At 45.6% G+C, this 5,644-nt stretch overlaps 1 non-coding gene across 1 annotated transcript; it reads left to right on the top strand.

Moving 5' to 3' along the window:
• Positions 1-4,830: 4,830 nt before the first annotated feature.
• LOC115248702 (5S ribosomal RNA) lies at positions 4,831-4,949 on the top strand. Its single transcript, XR_003887468.1, has one exon. It is a non-coding gene; the product is annotated as a 5S ribosomal RNA (ribosomal RNA).
• Positions 4,950-5,644: the final 695 nt, after the last annotated feature.

The following is a 5,644-nucleotide window of genomic DNA, read 5'->3' as shown; positions in this document are numbered from 1 at the left end:
TGCACGAGCTCATTCACCTGGTTCGCCATATCGGTCGGTGACTTGCCAGAACGCCGCAGTTCATCCATTACCGACTTGCACGCAGCCTTCTTGTGAGTCAGGAATGCAGGCAAAAGGTTAGTAAAGCGCACGGGCAGCTTCTCCACCCATGGAGGGTTGTCAGCGGACCAGTTCCTGCGACAGGCCTTGCAGCAGAGTCGCGAGGAAAAGATCAAATACTGGCCACGGACGCTGACGATCACTGGAGGTCTGCCCACGCCTGCAGAGACCACCTGAGGACGAGGACAGCTATGGAGGCACGGCAGGATGTCATTGTTCCTCAACCTGACCGTGATGTGGCTCTCTGGCTTCCAAATGAAAAATGGATGGAGGTGAAAAAAGTTGGGGGACGGGAGCTCAGCCACCATGTCCAGTAGCTCCGGCTGAGGAGGAAGACGCCAAAGAGAAATTGCGTTCCCAGGGTTATGCACTGGTCGGGACCCAGGCCACAACCCAAGTTGTTGAAGCTCCGTCCTCATCCACAGCTTTTGATGTTGTGAGCAGATCCACTTGCTCATGTCGTGGTCAGGGACAGGCATGGGAACAGGAGCTATGGGAACTAGGATAAAGTAAAGAAGACAGTTGAACAACATAAAGTTATCATTACTGAAGAGACTATTTCAGTGCCCCCGCCCTCACATGATATAAACACACGATACAAGGAAACAAACACGCGCCTCGGACACTTGGTTTCATTCCAGAGCTCACACCTCAGATTTTTTCCATGTCAGTGACAAAGAATCGTGTCAATTTGAATGACCCCGGGACACTTTATTATTGTTCAACACCCCACGGAATGGGGGAAACTTACATGGTTTAACATACCACTCTTTTGGTCTTGGGTAGAGTCCGTCAAAGGAGGCACTCTGCCGTCAGAGGTCTGTGCCGTGCAAGAGTCAGGTCCTGAAAACAAGTGCAGACTTGCTATTAAGAAATTACAGTCACTTCACCTGATGACAACATGGAAAGAACAGTCAGCTGGACATTACAGAGACATCAGGTTGTTCATCAGCCCTAAATAAAAGAAAAGGAAACATACCTGAAGTTGAGTGGGGCTCCTCTACCTTTGTGAGACCCTCTGTCTCTGTCACCAGGAAGGCCAGCTGTGGGGGGAGGGGCACAGGTCTCTTCCTCTTCACACCTGGTGAAGCTGGAACAGCTGCAGGTACGGTCATTTTCAAAAATGAAATGACTTTATTTAAGGCAGCTGCAGTTAGCAGAACACTTGATTGGATGAACAGAATTACAATGTTTTTACCATCAACTAGTGATGCCTGGAGCTCAGCGGTATCTCCAGGTGGGGCTTTGGAGCGTGTGGCAGATGGAACTAAAAAGACAACATTAGTTTAGTCAGTTCAGATTCAATGAGTTGTGAAGACGCCGTTATTAGTAGAAATTCAAGCAGCCTTATCGTTACTCCTCCTGCTTTTTAGAATTTTACATCATTAAAATGAAAACAATATAATGGTCTCATTCACACCAATTGAAATGACAATGTTAATCAGCGCTCTCGAGGCCGAGCAGGAGGAGCATTGGGACTCGGTCAACAAACATGCATTCGCGTGTTCGTACCCGTGCATCCAAACTGTTTTTCAACGAAGCAGCAAAGAGAACAAAAACAAACACTTACCCTCCTCCTCATAGTCAATATCAGTTCATCATTGCACGGATCAATTCATAGTCCTCACGACGGTTATTATCACACCAACATATGAAGAGGAATATTAAAGGAACTCGGCCGGAACATCAAGAACACAAAAATAATAAGATAAGTTTCAGATTTGGAGAGGAATTCTTCATGGAAAGGAACGGAACTCCAGCTCTGAAACCTATTTTTCAGAAACCTGTCTTTGCTCCTGGTGGCACTCTCGGCAGGGCGGCTGCTGCTACTGGCATAGCATCTGCACACAGATGAAAAGAAAAACAACAGAAATCAGATACGGCATGGACTTTGTTTGTCTGACATGAAATAAATGTGGTAACGGTGTATTTACAGCTCTGGACTTGCAGATCAGAGTTATGGATGCTCAGCATCTCCCTTTCCATCTCCACGTCCTCCTCCATGGCTGTGTTAAAGACAAAAATACCGGCTACAGGTTATTAGTAGAAAAGAAAAAAACCTTTTCCCAAAGTTGAACTTGTCACATGAAGGAATGAGCATACCCAGGGGCTCAGCTGGGGCCTTCATGGGATGCTCAGCAGGTGTGGAAGATGTGGTGGGCTGCTGCCTCTTCAGCAGGTTCTGCTGCAACCTGGACATTCGTGTGCCTGGAACGCAGCGCCTGCCTATGACAAAATCAGCATAGCCATCACCTCTGCTGTCCCAGATCTCCTTCCACCTGCTCTTGGCTCGGGCACCAAATCCAACCAGCTGGTGGTCTTCAGATGAGGCAGTCACTCCATCCCCTCTTCCGGCCTCATAAGTGAGGAGAGCCTGGATTTCTTGGAAACTGAGGGCATAACTCACAAATGACTGGAGGCTGTCCTTACTGTGGCTGTCAGCCATACAGAGACCTGCTGCCTCCTCGCTCTGCACGTTCTTGATCAGATACACTGTGGATCCTACGTCTTTCTGCAAAAGCCATCTGAATGACTTCCCTTTATATTTACCAAACTGCAGGACATAGTCTCCCAGCACCTCCATCTTATCTGAGGGATCCCCCCTCTTTGCCGGATGACGGCCAAAGCGTTCTGCCGTACGAGGTCCTCCCTCATGGCCGCAGACTTGTCCTGAGGAGTGGAACTCACCCGTTTGGCTTCATCAGATGGCTCCTGGAGGAGAAACCCAAGAGGCCCCTTGCGGAACACGACCCGAAGTTTCCCAGGGAAAAAGGCGAATTGCTTCTGCATGTTGAGCTGACATAAAGGAAAAATGTCTATTAATTTTCTCATTTTTATTAGACACTGATAAAACAGTTCCACCCATTTTTCAAATCACACCTGATAAATGTGATCAAAGGAATCTTAGGCCAGTAAAAGATAAAGTGTGGTACCATGTGTAAAGCTCTGTGTGTGTGTGTGTGTGTGTGTGTGTGTGTGTGTGTGTGTGCGCACACATGCAATTATCATGTAGGTGTGAAAGTGTAAGATCAAGGTTGTTGGGGTGTCGATTCAGGAGTTCAGAAGGTCAGTACCTGGTGTGGCTAGTGAGGAAAAGACTGGAAAGTGATGGTGTGTGTGTGTGTGTAGGTGTGTGCGTGTGTGTGTGTGTGTGTGTGTGTGTGTGTGTGTGTGTGTGTGTGAGAGAACATGTTGGGGGGGGGCAGGAGGACAGTATCCCCTCTCAAAGACATTGGAAACAAAAACACACATTTGATGTAATAAAATGTAATACTACCACTACTAATATTACTACTAATAATAATTATAGTAATAATAATAATAATACCGAGATTTCAGTGCCACGACAAGTAAATCGGTTACTTGAATATAAAATATGAACAAGTTCATTCATCACTGTCGTGTCATTTAATTGATGAAAAACTAGCTTGACAAGATATGAGTATATTGTAGCATGACAAATACAGTACATTATAATTTAGGGCCAATTATAACACGTTCCTTGCTAATTTAGGGCAAAATTGACCACAGCCTATGCACAATTACGAAAAGTTTCCTCATTAATTCAGTAGGAAATCAAGCCCAAACTTACCTTCAGCGAAGTTTACCAAAGAATGAACCAAGAATGGCCGATCCTCCGGAGAGGAGCCGCTCTTCATAGAAACGGCAGAACAGCGCCACGGGATCATAGCGGCCGGAAATATATTGCGTCCGTAGTGGTTTAGCACTACCATTGAAAATGAATGGGAAACGGTTTAGGGCCGTTTAGCTCCCGGCCATGAGTGTGTGTGTGTGTGTGTGTGTGTGTGTGTGTGTGTGTGTGTGTGTGTGTGTGTGTGTGTGTGTGTGTGTGTGTCTGCGTGCGTGCGTGCGTGCGTGCGTGCGTGCGTCCGTGTGTGTGTGTTTGTGTTTAAATAAAATTGAATTTCCCACTTTGGTTCACACTATTGTCAACATTTCTTTCTTCAAAAAAAAGCCAACTCAAGGCGGCAGATTCCTGAATTGAAAACAATATCTAAAGAACTCAAGTATCATACTAACAACACTAATATTCCATCTGTGTATCCCCAACTGAATTAACTCCACACCTATCTCATCAGATTATTTGTAACAGAATAAGCAGATAACGTAGCATTTCCCTGTTCATATCTGCTACTTGCAATTTAGAATTTGTCAATAAAACTATGCCATGACACAAACTACAGTTTAATAGATGGCTGTGCTCCTAAAAAGAGCAGCATTTGTGGGTCATAAACCTCACAGACACTGCTATGCTCTTTAAACATTTTTATGATCGTGAATTTTTCAATCAAATATCTTCTGTTTGATAATGCCCAAAGCTGGATTCGAACTCTCCCTCTCGGGTCTTCAGGAGGTTTCAATCAGGTTGTCTGTTACAGCAATTGTCAACTGGCCCGCACCGGCTCGGGATCGATTCCCGGCCATGGCACATTGCTTTTAAGTTGATTTCATTTATCGGAGTTGAATCTTGTTTGATTTTTTTGAAGGCGTTTCACCTCTCATCCAAGAGCCGTTCGAGGCAGATTTGATGATATGACGCTCATAGGCTCTATAGCCTTTTCTTTTTGGGGGGAATGGATTGGAGGCTGCTCCAACATTGAGGTTTGGACTGTGACAAAGCAAATGGACAACCTCCACCAGAATAAGTGTTTCAAGAAAATAAGTTTGAGTGTATTAACTTCAAAAGGCCATTTTCTTGCACCTGCTGTCGCTTACGGCCATACCACCCTGAGAACGCCCGATCTCGTCCGATCTCGGAAGCTAAGCAGGGTCGGGCCTGGTTAGTACTTGGATGGGAGACCGCCTGGGAATACCAGGTACCATACAAATAAAAACACGCATATAAAGAGAATAGACACTCCAACTCTCTCTGTCGCCACCTGGGAGTCATTTAAACTTATTGGGTTTCAACTGAGTTGGAGACCTTGTATAACTATTATGATTATCAGGAATACTATGATTACAGCTAGCACCGAGGCTAGCATACTACAGCCCCAGCCAATCCTCTGGATTTTTCTGTATTGGCTTCTGTCTATATTTACCTGCTGCCGTCCTCGTAGAGTTTGTGAAACCAGTACACTGTTCCTGAACAGCAATAGATCATAACCTGTTGAAATAGCCCCCCTAAGTGAGTCGGCGGCTCTGAAACCTTCACTGACTTTCGGGTCTACCCAGACTCTATTCGTCTAAGTCCACCCTATTATCAGACTTTGCATCACCTTCCCGGTCGGAGTTTCCAACAGAAATGACCTTCTTGCAATGAGTGAGGTGTACCCAGGTTGATCTTTCAGCTATTTTAGCAGCAGTAGGTGTAGACAAAAGAACTTGGTCAGGTCCTTCCCACTCAGGTGAATACCAGTGTTTCTTTTTTACGCTCCTCACTAGGACCCAGTCGCCTGGCTCCACCGTTCTGTTGGGAGACAGAGGGCGTCTCAGTTTCATGACCTTGCTTTTGTTTTTCTAACATTCTTCTCATGTAATCAGCTAGATTAGACTCATCATTTGTCTCCCAGTAGTTTGTGAA

The sequence above is a fragment of the Takifugu rubripes genome, unplaced genomic scaffold (genome assembly GCF_901000725.2).
Source record: "Takifugu rubripes unplaced genomic scaffold, fTakRub1.2, whole genome shotgun sequence".
Classification (NCBI taxonomy): domain Eukaryota; kingdom Metazoa; phylum Chordata; class Actinopteri; order Tetraodontiformes; family Tetraodontidae; genus Takifugu; species Takifugu rubripes.
Note: the sequence above shows the minus strand (reverse complement) of the source record. Positions and strands in the feature narration are given on the sequence as shown.